General features: G+C 41.4%; 1 protein-coding gene across 1 annotated transcript in view; it reads right to left on the bottom strand.

Annotated features, from left to right (window-relative positions):
* Positions 1–11,610, bottom strand: part of gal3st3 (galactose-3-O-sulfotransferase 3) — a 43,207-nt gene extending 31,597 nt beyond the window's left edge. The window contains exon 1 of the mRNA XM_061709813.1: positions 11,340–11,610. The gene's annotated coding sequence lies outside the window, so the exon portion shown is untranslated. The remainder of the gene's footprint in view (positions 1–11,339) is intronic.
* Between the last annotated feature and the right edge of the window lie 4,247 nt (positions 11,611–15,857).

The following is a 15,857-nucleotide window of genomic DNA, read 5'->3' as shown; positions in this document are numbered from 1 at the left end:
AGCTAACAAAGAAACTGAGAGTTTCATTGATTAAGATGCTAAAAATAGGTTTCTTTGATGGCTTTACTGTGCTTTAAAAGGTATCTTATCATTAGCTGACGTGGTACAGTGTAGATAATCACTGTAGACTGATTTTGTAATACACGCCTTCCTGTTTCGTACTTTATGGTGAAACAATCAAGAGCATAGATGGTACATCACTCTTTCCTAAGAAAGAAGTAACCCTAGTTAACCTGGAGGTGAATCATTTACATTTTATCTTACTTAGAAAGTTCCTACACTCAGCTCTTACTTTTGTTTGATTACAAAACTATTTCCTTTGACTTTATTGTCTAACTTTTAATTAAGTTACTTTACCAAAAGTTACTGTGAGTCTTCTGTGCTTTTGAAAAAGAAAAAACTGACAAAAGAAAACAGAAAAGGTCCGCCCATGTGTAAACTACTGCATACAATCTTCAAGACAGAAATCTAAGTGAGCTATTTGAAACATTTAGGGGACAAATGTATGTCTCAGACCATTTAAAGACGGAATACCAGAAGACATCTGTATTCGCTTTATGGTTTCTTAATTACAGACTTTTCATCAGTGATAGAAAATTCCTATCAAGTGTTTGTTTGGAAATTGTATCTCTGCAAGAGTTAAAGGATGTCTGCATCATAAAATATTTAAACTTGTTAATCCGCTCATAAGATGATTTGCATGAAGACGAATCATGAATTAAATATTCAGCCGATGCCACGGTTGAACGCTTCTAAAAGCAACGACAGTTATAGAAACGTGGATTGAGATGGCCAGTGAAATCATAATTTTACAGGGAAAAAAACAAACAAACAATAGAAAACAAGATGCGATATGTAGCCAAGCATTGTGCCGCTAACTGTCCCCCCTCTTCCAACTGGCGGGCACACAGGAGGGCTCAATTCTTGGAAATGCCCTCTCCGTCGCCCTGTCCGTGAGACACTGCTTCAAGTGTTCAAGTCTTGGGGGTGGGAGATTGACCAGATTAGATCGGGATAGCATCTGCAGGAATGTAGACGATGTACTGGCCAATCTGAGTCCTAAACCTCAGCTACGGTCGTGATTTGTGGGTAGTGACCAAAGGAATGAGACCACGTGATTCTCTTAGAGAAAGGATGAAAAGTGCTGCCTTTCGAGAGGGACTCTAGAGCTGCTGCTCCTCCACATCGAGAGGAGCCATTCAAGGCGGTTTGGGTATCTGGATAGGATGTAACCATGATGCCTTCTTGGGGAGGTGTTTTGACATGTCCTACCAGGAGGAAGCCCCAAATTTCAGCTAGGATATGCTGGAAAGAGTACATCCCTTAGTGTTCCCCTGGAGGAGATAGCCAGGAAGAGGGAGGTCTGGGCCTCTCTGCACATGTGCTGCTGCAGCCACAACCAAACTCTGGTAAGGGGACGTTAATGGATGGATGGTTTTGCTATGCACATATTATTTTTATATTCCTGGTCATGTAAGAAGATGGCTTAACACACTGAGGCCACGTTTACACGTAGCAAAACAAAAACGGATATTTTCCCCTCTACGTTTTCAAAAATATCCTCGTTTACACGGACCCGCATGAAAACGCTGTTAACGTCATGCCAGCCAATCAGAATCCTGGAAAAAACATCAACAAATGACACGTGTAACTTCCAGTTAAGGCTGATTTATGGTTCCGCGTTACACCAACGCAGAGCCTACGGCGTAGGGTACGCGGCGACGCACACCGTACGGCGCGTATCGCCGTGTACCCTACGCCGTAGGCTCTGCGACGATTTAACGCGGGACCACAATTCAGGCTTTACTTCCAAGACGGAACGAGACGAGAGTCTTTCGTTTGGAGTGACAGAGAAGTGAGTTACTTTTAAGTGTGACTTTAGAATATAAAACAGGTCAAATACAAGAAAATATTGACGGTGGCCAAACTAATTGTAAACACAGGTCGCACACATGACGCTGCAGCGTCATGTGTGAGTTTTTGGTGCATAATGTGACGTTCTGAAGCTTAAATCTCAGTTTTCCTCTGTTTTCCTCCGTTTTCCTCTGTTTTCCTCCGTTTTCCTCTGTTTAGACGCAAACGTGAAAACGGAGTTTTTGAAAATCTCCACTTTGGCCGGAGTTTTCAGAAATGATCGTTTTTGGGGGCTTTGAGCTGCGTTTTCGTGTAAACGAACGGCCAAAACGCATGAAAACGCCTCTGTTTTTGCTCCGTGTAAACGGGGCCTGATTTGTGAATATTTTTATTTCAAGAAAAAGTGACCACTTCAAAGGAAAAGTAAATAAAGCAAATAATAATCACATTTCCCACGTCTGTAGTGTTTTGTGAGTTTGTGATCGCCTGCCAACTGGTTTTATGTTTAAGATCCTAAAAAAAGTCTTCAGCATTTGCAAAGATCGTGCTGTGATAATGTATCTCACCACTGGGCAAGAGTAGCGAAGTAGGAAGTGAGAGGAGAGGAGGGACATCAGGAGGGGAGCCAGACAGTGCAGGTGAGGCGGCAGTAACAGAGTCTGCCCTCCTGCTGCTGAGGCTGTGTAAGACTGTTATCACATTTCACATGCTGCTCAAGCATGTAGGACAAACACTGCTTTCAGACAAACAAATTGCTTTTGAACAGGAAGAATGTGTCTACAGAAGGATATTTTTCTACTGTGACGACATTCAGTCGGTTCTTGTGATTTTGAAGGGCAGTGTGCTTGGGTTGTAACATGGTTTTAGCTCCGCATTTAACTTTCTGTTGGGCTTTTAATTGTGCAAGTCAGAAAGAAAAAACACAACCAGAATCTTTGAGACAAAAAAACCCTGCAGAGAATGGCAAATGCTGTTCGGTTAACAAGAGCCAAGATGCTAAATGTAAAGTTAGAGCAACACTGCCTGCAGCATCTCCTAAATCAATAAAAAGACTGCAAGTTGTTGATTATAGTCCTAAGATTAAAAAAAAAAAATAGGACTGCCCAAACTCATTATCAGCAGACCTGCCTTTAAGAAATGTTCAATGTGGTACAAAAAAAATGGCAATTCTCTAATATGAATATGAAGCAAATCTACAGTAAAAAAAAATTAAATAAATAAATAAATAAGTCGAATCACAGAAATCTGTTCTTTTGATCAAACACACGTTGGTTTAACCTCTTAATGCCTGATGTAATAAATGCCTTCCCCAGATCCACAAAGCACACGTGGACTGGTTGGGCAAATTCCCATGAGCCCTGCAGAGGGTGTAGAGCTGGTCCAGTGTTCCACGACCGGGACGAAAACCGTATTGTTCCTCCTGAATTCGAGGTTCGACTTTCGGCCCTGTTATCCTCTCCAGTATTTAGTTTATCCTTTTTTATCATATTTTATTTTCATTGTTTTATCTTAATGTTCTATCTAAATATTTTAGTCATTATTTATGGTCTATTTTATACATTTTACTGTCTTATTCCTTTAGTTTTTAATGTCTTGCTTTTTAGACATACTTTTAGGATTTTATGTTATGTTATACTTTTTAAACTCTTTTAGTGTATCTTATCCTGCTTTCTTGTAGCTTTTATCTCCAGTGTTTCCTCATGGGGAGCCTCCATGCTGGGAGTGACTCTGGCCTGCAGGGGGTCGTCCTGGGGGTGGTTCTGGCCTGGATGGTTGTGGAGCTCTGCACCACGGCTTCACCGCTGTGGTGTGGACTCCTCTATCCATCCGGGCCGGTATGGTCTCTGTGGGCCCCCCCACCCCCCTTGTAGCTGCGGGCTATGAGACCTCCTGGCCTGGACGGCTCCCCGTTACCGTTTCCTCACCTGGATCCTCTGTGCCTAGCCATGTCTGCACCGTGTGTCTGTGTGTGTGTCTGTGTGTGTGCGGGGAGGGCGGGGGGGGGGCATTAATACATTTTATGTTTATGTTTTATGGAAAGCACTTTGTGTTACATTTTTTTTGTATGAAAGGTGCTTTATAAATAAAGTTTGATTTGATTTGATTTGATTTGATATCCTGGCGTAGACTGTCCCGGGGAGGCTGAGAAGTGTGATCCCCCTGTAGTTGGAAAACACTCTCCGGTCCCCCCTTTTAAAAAGAGGGACCACCACCCGGTTTGCCACCCCAGCGGCACTGTCCCCTTCTTCCATTTATCTATTTTTACAAGCTTTCCAGACGGGAAGTGGTAGCCTCGTGGTTACAGAGGTGGACCTGGGTCTGGAGGACCCAGGTTGAAGTTCCCCGGTTGGAAACAGAGGTGAGAGAGGCCCTTAACCCCCCAACTACCCCCCGGGTGCCAGAAAAATGGCAACATGTGGAGTTACAGTGACAGCTACGGTGTTCAGCTATCGAATGTCCAGTTTCTATATAACAGATCCTATAAATAAAGTATCGTATGGCTCGCTGTTACACAACCTGAGCCAACGCTGTGAGCTCTTATTGACCAGTATCAGTTTTTCTCCTAGAACTTTGTGCCTTGTCTGGCATAAGCTGTCTTTCCCCTCAGAGGAGGGTTGTGTTTCCTCGGGGGGCATGGGAACGGCATGATTCAGAGGGCAGTGGTGGGCCGTAAATACAACACTAAACTTATCTCTTTCTCAACTGCTTGCTTCAGTGTCGTCTGTGTGTGGTGGTCTTCTGATGCAGCTCAACTAACGTTTCCTCTTGAGTGTTTGTGTGTTTTTATTGGGATAAATTGAGATGCTGACCACGATGGATGTCACGTGGCTTGAGAAGTTGAGAGAAAAACATATATATCATTGATAACTGTTTTACAGCTGATCTATAGGTTTTTTGCTGATCCAGATGGAAATGTTTGAATGAAAGTAGGAAAATGTCATAGAAATGCTTTTTAATATTTCAAATAAAACAATTTCTGATTTGTTTGCATGAAAAGAAATTATGTATAAACTGGAATGGAGTAGTCTTCATTATGCGAAAGGACTTAGGTACTTGGAACTTAAAATCATTAGTTCCTCTATATTTCAATGTATAATAATACTTAAAATAATTAATTATAATGCATTAAACATGTAATTATAACTTGTGATTTTAACTATGAAAATGTGCTCCTTAGATAGGATTAGTACACGAGGAATATGGAATTTCATTATTTTCTTGTTTTCTATTATAAAAAGCATGTCATTAATTTCATTGTATTACTTGATGGGATTATGTAACGTTATAAAAAAGATGGTTCCTCAGAAATCTGAGGATCATAGCGTGTCTAAATGGGACAAATCAAAATCAGAGCTTTAGTCAGCCAGAGTCAAATAATTAAAGCAGCAGCCAAACCAGCTAGTTGGCATTAATAATGAATAATGGATTTTCGTGCTGCGTGGAACAGCAGGCCCATCCAGATACAAGACTTTGCACGCATAATCTCCCTGCCACAGGCATTTCAAATCCAGGGTTTGCTGGAATCTGGCTATCAGATATCAACAAGTAGATGAAAACATTTGCACCAAGGGCAACTCCCTGGAGCTGGGCCCAAACCCTGACAAAACCCTTGTCCATCTGTCTTCATCTGGCACCGGCAGCTGTAGTGAAAACCGCTCTTTACAGGCCAACGTAATAAAAGCCTTTTTCAATTTTTATCTTTTTCCGAGGGATAAAGAGCAGTTTTGAATTAATTTTGAATAACCTAAAAAAAAAAACACTTTACATGCTCCTTTTCATTTGCATCGCCTCTATCACCTCAAATGTAAATAAGGTGAAATTTGGTGCTTGCTTCACGAGCATGCAGGCATGTTGAAAGCTATTTAATCTCCACAAATGCAAAAACATGCACATTTCCATTAATCCATTGAAATGACTGCCACTTTACAAGCTCCATTTCATTTGCAGCGCCTCTAATGTCACCTCAAATGTAAAGAACGTGAAATTTGGTGCTTGCTTGCAAAAGCATGCTTGCATATTAAAAAAAAACAATCTAATCTTAACCACAATTGCAAGAAAATTCACATTTTCTTGCGATTGTGAACCGAGACTGTGTTTTTCGGCTCACAATGTGTATTTTTGGTCGGGTTCCTCCTGCACAGCGCTAGCCCATAAACCAATAAGGAAGATGGTGTACGTGAGCTGTATGTGTGCCGTTACAAGCTGGCCAGGGTCAAATGAAGCGTTTCGTTAACGTGGAGCGTTAATCTAGGTTCACATCCACAGACTCTGAGCTGAGATTGCCACACGTTAATTTTTAATCATTACGTCTCTAATCACTTAGCCTTGCAGTCCATCTAAACCGCCCGTCACAACCTTGAGTTATACAAACGGAGCGGAGCTGCTGGTTCTGACTGCCTCAGTGATGAACATCATCCTCCTGCCGATGTGACACGCACGGACACATCGCTTCCTCTCGATGGCGTACGGGGAAGAACAGCAGACAACAGCTTACCATCTGCTGGGCGCTTGTTTGATTGTCTCTCATTTGTTTCCTTTCCTGCGTGCCGGTTCTCGTGCGAGCCCTGTGCTACTTTTCCCCCCTCATTTTGCAGCATTACAGCTCTGTAAAACACAGCCCTTCTTTTTCCCCCAGATCAAAATCTGGAGGGTTTTTCCAGTTCATCACCTCTCATCATTGCAAGTACAAATTTCATCTTAGTTGGCTTAGAAGGTTAAATAAAAGGTTAGATAACAAATCAAAGTGGATTAAGGAAGGTATTCTTTTTTTTTAAGGCAGAAAATCCGTATGAGTTTTTTACTTTAGCTTTTTGGATTACTAGATGATAGAAAAACTACACATGCACTTGCTTTTGTGGCTAAAAAAATAAAATAAAAAATCTGATTCCCCGAAAAAAATCACGGATTAAATTTATATCCGTCTGCTTGGTGTACTCGGGAATACTCAGACTGACCTTTGAGGCTTCAAGGCTTCAGTTTTGAGACAATAGGCATAAACAGGGTGACTGTTACTTGGATGGATTAAACGTATATACTGACTTCTTTGACTCCTTTCTTCTTAGCCAAGCTGTAAATACTGGTGCCTTTTTGGCACAGGGCCTAGACAGTGCCATCTTATGGGACACTGTAAAACAGGCGGCCATGGAACCATATATCAAAGTCTAATACTGTGTACATAAACTCCTTTTTCAGAGCATTAGTCTCTAAAGGGTGCCCTCGGTTTAAAAAGACTCCAGTGATGAGGTTTACCGCAGCCATGAGGTGAATCTTTGAAAGCACAGTGAGCTTTATCAAATCAGATTTTCTTTTGTGTGGCTTTGTGTACTTGTACACATGCAAGCATCTATTCACAAGCGTGTGTGCGGTTGTCTGAACTCCCTCTCCCTCCCAGTCTCAGTATTGTTGCTATTCTCCAAACAGTATTCATCAAGCAGTCTTGTATCAATCTGGAACAAGGAACAAAAGCTGAACAAAAATAAAAAAGGGCAAATCTTTGGATGACCTGCCAAAGTCTCCTCCCCTACCTTCTGCTAACCTACTTCCAGGAGATACAGAGCCGTAGAGAGACGGATGCACAGAGATGAGATACGTAGACAGACGGATCGACGGGGGAATGTCGGCGACGGCGTGCAGACTCTGGAGTGGTGTTACACAAACATGCCTAACAGAAGGGAGTCTATTGATCAAGATAGTTCCTCCCTACTCAAAATCCAGCATCAGAAGTTTGTAAACTAGATGCATTTTAAACAAGCCAGAACGGACTGATGCTTTAAATACAATAAACAGAGCATTTCTCCATTTCTCAAACACAATAAAACTTCCTCTTTTTTTGTTGCTGCAAGCTGTGAATACACCAGTTGTGTCCCCGATAGGGAAGAATGGATTCAAATATGTGATTATATATTTTATAAAATATGAAATCTGTGTATGGAAGAAGAATTTTTTTTTAAACAGCACCTGTAAAGGATGATGACCTTAAACACTTTCAAAACAGAGCACCTGAAGTTCTAGAATAAGCGTTTGCTCTCCGAGTCCCCGAACATCCTCTAAAAGAATGGTTCAGAATTAGAGGGTTTTTACATAAAACCCACCAAATAGGGACTGAAAGATAGATAATTGTTTGAAAAAAGCCTTTGCCGACTGCAATACTTCTAAAAACAGTTGCTAATACCAACCTTGCAGCTCCTTTTTCCTTTTGTACGTATAATAGTTTCATTCATTCGTCCGGGTTTCTCACCACTATGTGGGTTCAATAGACCAACCATGAAACCCATAGTGGGTTCTAACGTTGGTTCCTCTCTCTGTACCTCCATTTGAGGAGATATGAATGAGCATGTGGTGCTGATGGGAAATAACATGGGTACTGTGTTTTTGGAGTATGTTCTGGGCTCCACCTTAGCGCTGCATGGATTTTCGATTGCGCAGGTGGACAAAAGATTTCTGACAGACCAACAGGAGTGCTTTCAGATGGTGAAATCCTGGACGTGTGACTGTGAAGGGACACCTCTGCACCCCAGATGTTGAACATAAATTTCAGTCCATGCTGTCCACTAAGAGAGTTCAGCTGTGTTCCCAGCCAATTCTGCAACTTCAACCACACGCAGTAGCGGAGAACCGCAGAACCGCAATACCACACATACTGCAACAATATTTCATTGATCCTGTTAGAAGATGAATAAAGTTTTATTCAGTTCAGGAAGTGGAGTGCACCTTGGACATATTTCATGTCATGACAGGGCTAATAAAGTAATCTTGTTTGAAATATTGAGGAAGTGATTATATTTAGGACTTTGAAAAGGTAATCTTTTCCTAACGTTACTATAGTCACGTAAACAAAAACCCTAACTTTAACCCTAGATCATACAAAACTAAGACAGACATAACCAAAATAATCCTTATCAGGTCTTAAAATTTGTTATCTAAAACCAAAGATACAAATGACAGCATCAGCTATTCCACTGGGTTTATTTGTTTGATTAAAGTTAAGCCAGAATGCATAACAAGTCTGGAAAACATTCTTCCTCGTTCCATCATCATTGAGAGGGCAAGTGACAGAGATGTGCTAACTAAAAGTACTTGACTAATTGATCATCAGCATCTGTAACCACCTTTATTAAAGACATATCCTCTGGTCTGGTGCATTCAGGCGTGCATGAACTCAAGGAGGTAAGATATTGTGATGCCCGATAATGACTTCAAAGAAGAGATTGTCGGTGCCCAACGGTAGCAGGAAGGGTTGTAAAGCCATTTCCAAATATTTGAAAAAGGCTATTCACAAGTGGAAAACATTCAAGACAGCTGCCGAATTTCCCAGAAGTCGATGTCCCAGCAAGTTCACAGCAAGTTCAACTGAAGGTCGTGGTGCAGAACACCCAGGGAAAAACTGCAAGAACCCAAGAGCTTCATCCGAAACAGTCAGGACCTGGACAATGCAGTTAGAAGAAGACTGAACAAGTAAGCCGTGATTCGGCTTTGATTTGCAGCAGCAGGACCTGAACAACTGAATCACTGGGCCTCATTCATGAATTCTTTCTCTGCAGTTCTGTGAGCATTTTTATCTCCCGTGCATGGGAAAAACTCACACCTCATACATTGGGAGCTTATTAACTAGCATAACCTCACCCCCTCCCAAAGACATATAATGAGTTGTAAAGGTGCATCTTAATTTTCCAGGTCTATTTTCAAACATGGTGCATGTTAAAAACACAGAGAGAGAGAGAGAATACGATTAATTTCTATGACACGGCAATATACGTTTTTAACTTAAGTGGAGCAAGGAAAAGTCGTTTTATTTTTTACCTGCAAGTAGGTTACATGGGCATAACAAGGACTAGCAAGGTGACTTGAGATCATATCTTCTGTCCAATGAAGCGTTCACAAGGTGAAGTGAAAATGCTCTGATATATATCCATATATAAAAAAGAGACCACTATCTGTATAAAGTTAAACAGTAACATTGTGAAGTCTGATCATGACAGGGGATATTTGTGAGCGCTCCTCCTTTGTCGAGGCTGCGGTCACAGCCAGGAATAGATTTGATCCGTACCAATGACAAGTTTGGCACCACTAACACTTTCATGAGTCATGCAACACAATTAAACTTTTGTCCGCATATTTATTCTGCTCACATCTCAGAAATGAGGCCCATTGCGTTGACCATTAACTCCACTGTATCCTTATATATACCGTCATCTAGCTTGTTTTAAATTGATTCATCAAAGAAGAAGATAGTGAATCCAGCACAGCAGAAAATCTACAACAAAATGTCCAATGTCCAAGTCCAGACCTCAACCTGACTGAAAAACTGACTCAACACACTGAAGCGATACCGGAAATAAAAGTGGAACAAAAATTCTCCAAAATGATGTGAGACCAATAACGTCATACAGAAAAAGGTTATCTTTAGTTGTTGCGTTAAATGTGGATATGAATTATTAAATCACAGGGTGTGCTAATATGCTCTTTTTTCTTTTTGGTTCAAGGTCTGGGTGAATATTTCATGTTCTCCTTTTCCTGCAGACTTTTTCCTCAGGCAACAGGAATTATATAGGATCTGCGTTTGCTCTACGTTTCTTTCATTTAACCAGAGGAATGAAATGCACAGTTATTCCAGCACTAAAGAAAAAAATAAAACATGCTGTATATGACTTTGGCACATAGCCTGCATGGATAAAAGACGAACTGGGACAGATGGTGTCAGATTCAACCCAGCCGATGAGGAAAAGACCTCATTTAACTTACATCCAAGGACAAAACCAATCAGCAAATGGAAAATAATCAACTCTCGGTTGTGGAAAATATCGAGCTCGCGCAACAGTTAGAGTTATAAGGCTGGATTCATGTGCGCAAAGCGCTTTCTTTGGTCCCACTTTGCGCGGGCAATCTTTCATGATTTTTTTGTCGCCATGGGTTATGTTTAAACTCATGACTGACCTGGCGAAATCGATCATCCAGACAACCATCGAGAGCCCAAAGAAAACGGAGAACTTCCACTCTCATTGCCACATCGCATCACACATCACACACAAAAACGACGCATGAGGGTTGTTTTTTTTATCCTTATAGGACATAAACAGTGAAAAAGAAAAGAAAGGAAGAAATCCCCTCAAGAGGTCTCACACCGTGAAATGTGGGCCAGATCAGATTGGATTTTAGAGTCGTGCTGAATGAAATCAGTCCGCTGCGAATCTCTAAATGGCACATGCACGTCTGGATACATTTTTCCATAAATCCGCGTCTGTGGCGGCGCCGCGGATCGTCCCCGCAGAGGTGCGTTATGGCACAAAAGCCACACACACCTCTAGATCTAGATCTAAATCTAAATGTAAATGCCCGCCTGTGCCACACCGTCCCTTGTTTATCCACTTCACATCACACAAGACAAGCTGTTGCTGCGTTACGGCGTTATAAGCGGCCATGCAGGACGGGGATGGATGCCGATGCCACACAAAAGGGACGCACGCATGTACAGTCCACGTACGTACCTTCATCTCCAGGGAGGATGTGAGGGTCGTGGTGATGTCCCCTAGTTGGGCAGCATCCAGCTGATTCCGCCGCTCATACTCGGTCTCCTCCTCCTCCTTTATCTGTCCTTTACTGTTTCTCCTCCTTGCTTTTGTCTATTCTCGCCCTCCTGTGTTCAGGTTCCCGTTTGGATATTTTTTTTTCTTATTTAGGTGTCACAAGCGGTCCTGTCGTCAGTGACTGGAGCCTCCTCGCGCCTCCTCGTGCTATAAAGGAGGTTTCCTCCCTCTCTCTCTCCCTCCCTCTCCCAGAGTTGTGCGTCTCTCTCTCTCTCTGTCTGTCTGTCTCTCTCTCTCTCTCTCTCTCTCTCTCTCTCTCTCTCTCTCTCTCTCTCTCTCTCTCTCTCTCTCTCTCCTCTGGGTGACCAATGCGTTTGCGCTTGTGACGCGCGCGTGTGTGTGTGTGTGTGTGTGTGTGTGTGTGTGTGTGTGTGTGTGTGTGTGTGTGTGTGTGTGTGTGTGTGTGTGTGTGTGTGTGTGCAGGGGCGAAAATCCTGTTTCATAGTTGGGGGGGACAATAAACAGTAACATTTTAGAGAATAAATCCAGGGGGGGACAAGGAATAAAAGTTTTAGCCTTCCTTTAATACAGCATTTTGACATTTCCATCTCTATCTTGCAAACAGGCAGAAGACCTTTCTTAGAGCAATACAAAACAATGGTATTAGGTGGAAGGTGGCAATAATACAGCACATCTGACATAATACACTTCAAAAACCCAAAATCTTAACAAGAATATCTGTCTTATTTCTAGTTAAAATGTCTCATTTTTAGTTAAAAAAAAATCTCATTACACTTAAAACAAGACTCATCACTGGAAACAACAATTTTCACCTGTTTCAAGTAGATTTTCACTTAAAATAAGTAGAAAAATCTGCCAGTGGAACAAGATTTTTTGCTTGTAATGAGAAGATAAATCTTGTTCCACTGGCAGATTTTTCTACTTATTTCAAGTGAAAATTTACTTGAAACAGGTGAAAATTGTTGTTTTTTTCCAGTGATGAGTCCTGTTTTAAGTGTAATGAGATTTTACTGTTTATTATTATTTTCGATTTCGGTTTCAGCCACAAATTTTCATTTTGGTGCATCACTACTAAATACTACTGCATTGTTCCAAAATTATTAATTCTGTCTCAAATTATTCTAGGGGGGGACAGCTTTACTAATGGGGGGGACTTGTCCCCCCTGTCCCCCCCGGGATTTTCGCCCCTGTGTGTGTGTGTGTGTGTGTGTGTGTGTGTGTGTGTGTGTGTGTGTGTGTGTGTGTGTGTGTGTGTGTGTGTGTGTGTGTGTGTGTGTGTGTGTGTGTGTGTGTGTGTGTGTGTGTGCAGGGCCGAAAATCCTGTTTCATAGTTGGGGGGGACAATAAACAGTAACATTTTAGAGAATAAATCCAGGGGGGGACAAGGAATAAAAGTTTTAGCCTTCCTTTAATACAGCATTTTGACATTTCCATCTCTATCTTGCAAACAGGCAGAAGACCTTTCTTAGAGCAATACAAAACAATGGTATTAGGTGGAAGGTGGCAATAATACAGCACATCTGACATAATACACTTCAAAAACCCAAAATCTTAACAAGAATATCTGTCTTATTTCTAGTTAAAATGTCTCATTTTTAGTTAAAAAAAAATCTCATTACACTTAAAACAAGACTCATCACTGGAAACAACAATTTTCACCTGTTTCAAGTAGATTTTCACTTAAAATAAGTAGAAAAATCTGCCAGTGGAACAAGATTTTTTGCTTGTAATGAGAAGATAAATCTTGTTCCACTGGCAGATTTTTCTACTTATTTCAAGTGAAAATTTACTTGAAACAGGTGAAAATTGTTGTTTTTTTCCAGTGATGAGTCCTGTTTTAAGTGTAATGAGATTTTACTGTTTATTATTATTTTCGATTTCGGTTTCAGCCACAAATTTTCATTTTGGTGCATCACTACTAAATACTACTGCATTGTTCCAAAATTATTAATTCTGTCTCAAATTATTCTAGGGGGGGACAGCTTTACTAATGGGGGGGACTTGTCCCCCCTGTCCCCCCCGGGATTTTCGCCCCTGTGTGTGTGTGTGTGTGTGTGTGTGTGTGTGTGTGTGTGTGTGTGTGTGTGTGTGTGTGTGTGTGTGTGTGTGTGTGTGTGTGTGTGTGTGTGTGCCACAGCCCGGCCCGGCGTCACATATGGTCAAAAACACACAAAAGCAGATTTAAGCCCGTGGACTAATCCTGAAGGAGAATCATGTGTACTCAGCGCTGGATGACAGACAGCAGTCAGATATTTTGGACGGCCAAGGTACCAAACCATCAAAACAGCGCTTTATGGAAATAAAAGAGAAACTAAATTACGCAGCAGTTCTTACATGTTTTTTTTTATTTCTTTGAAACATTTTGAAACCAAGATATGTCATGTTTCACACTCCAAAAAAAGAAGAAAAAGCCAGAGACCTCTTTAAAAATGTTCTGTCCTGTGGCTCCACACAGCTGCATGAAGTCATTTCCCCTTGACTTCAGTAACAGTGATTAAATGCAGCTATGTGGAACCACTTGACATCACATTTTTAAGTTATAGTCTTATTTTTACTCTATTTTTTTTGTGCAGATTTGGACATTGAGGCTTTTGCTGCTTTGTGGTTTTCCCATTCGTTCTCACAACTCTTATAACACATTCAGGCATTTCAGTTGTTATTTTGTGCCATTATTCTTGCAAACACATCTAAAGGTGCACAACAACAGTTCTGGTCCGTCATTACAGTATTTTTCATTATAAGATTCTTTCTCACATATTCTCAGTTGAGGACATGTCAGCTACTGCAGGCCGGCCAGTCCAGTAACTGCCCCCTCCTTCTCCTCCTCCGCAGCCATGCCTGTGTACGCTGCACAGAATATGTTTTGTGATTGTCTTGTTGTTTCGATGGAAAAAATGTCTGAAAAAGTGCAAATGACGTTTGGCAAATGACGTTTGGCTGGATATTTAGAGTTGTTGCCACAATACAATATTAGTTGGGCATTCACAATGATCCCATGAAGGACTAATAAAGCCTCAATAATGTATTTTACAAAGTATTACAATGTTTTACAATCAAAAGATGTTCCCTTTCATCAATATTATACAGTCCAAGAACAACAAATGCAATAAGGCCACCAGGTCTCTGGTCACTGAAAGCTGTGTTAAGTTTGTTCTGATGAACTATAAAAAAGAAGAAGGAAAGACACTCCCCCCGGGAGCTCCCGTGTGACACAGCAGCGCTGGGCTCCGCTTCACCAGCACTGTTGGTTTTTGCGGTTTCAAGCAGAGGAAGACTGGAGGCGTAACAGCGGTAGACGCAAACTCTGTTACAGCTCCATGCATGTCACAAAGCTCAAAGGCACTACAGCGGTGGAGCAGACTGGCTGTGTGACTGGGGCTTTAAAAGGCTCCATATTGTAGCTCTGCATGGTAATCCTGCAGTAACTCACCCAATGTTCCCTGGTGTTAACATATTCCTCCTTGAGTGTTTGAGATTTCAAAACGAAGCCTATTAAAATGTGAAATGGAACTTTAGAGCACTAATATGTAAATTTACAGCAAACAGGGATGTGTTCACTGATTCAAAGCCCCCCAAAGGCTAAGAAAATGAGGCCTCCCTCATGCATTATTCACCCTCTTTGTGTGACAAGGCAGTTTGGTATGACTGAAATTACTAATTGTCATGGATGGAAGTTCAACCTTGTTTTTCCTTTTTCCCCCTCTATATCAGTGAGCAAAGAGTTCTCATAATGTGGCAAACACACAGATAAAAAAGGTCAGCTTGCTAACTTTTTTCCTGGGAGTGCATGCCGGCCTCCGAAGTCTTCCAACTGAAAAAATGTTGCTGTTTCATAAGTGCTTTCTATCATTAAACTTAACTTTCTCAGTAGTTAATCAGCTGCGAGCTGCCACAAATTACTTTTGGAAATCAGTGAGCATCCCCAGGCAAAAGAGAGCAAAGAACGGGTTTGTCCCTTCAAAATAATAGTGAGAATAAACTCATGAAAAAGAATTAGATTCCCTCCAACCAAAGTAGGTCAGGGACAAATCTTAATCTGATTATAAAATTATAGTAACTGCATTACTGGTCAGGTAAAGTGTATTGAAGTTTCTCCCCTCAAATACAGTCAGAATCGAGACAATTTTCTCCTTTACAGTATTTGACAGTATTAGAATCTTCCTACAGTTCTTGAAGTACGCGTTAATATTGAGTCAGCACTACTTAAAAGACAATAAAGTCTGTGACCTCTCTGAGCTTTCTGGCTTTTACCTTTTATTAAACCGTGCTGCTTTGTGAGCTCCCCTTCTCGCGTTCGCTGCAGTTCTTTGGTGTGTTCAAAGTGCTGCTGAGGATACTTGCTGGATCATAACCGACAGATTGAGTAACGATCTCAGGGGCGCAATGATTTAATGAGATTTTGTGTTTGGAAACGCACCCTGCAGCTGCAGCATATTCCCTCTTCCATATGGGTTATTA

The sequence above is a fragment of the Cololabis saira genome, chromosome 20 (assembly GCF_033807715.1).
Source record: "Cololabis saira isolate AMF1-May2022 chromosome 20, fColSai1.1, whole genome shotgun sequence".
Lineage (NCBI taxonomy): Eukaryota > Metazoa > Chordata > Actinopteri > Beloniformes > Belonidae > Cololabis > Cololabis saira.
The sequence above is the reverse complement of the archived record's forward strand: the minus strand, read 5'-3'. Positions and strand labels throughout refer to the sequence as shown.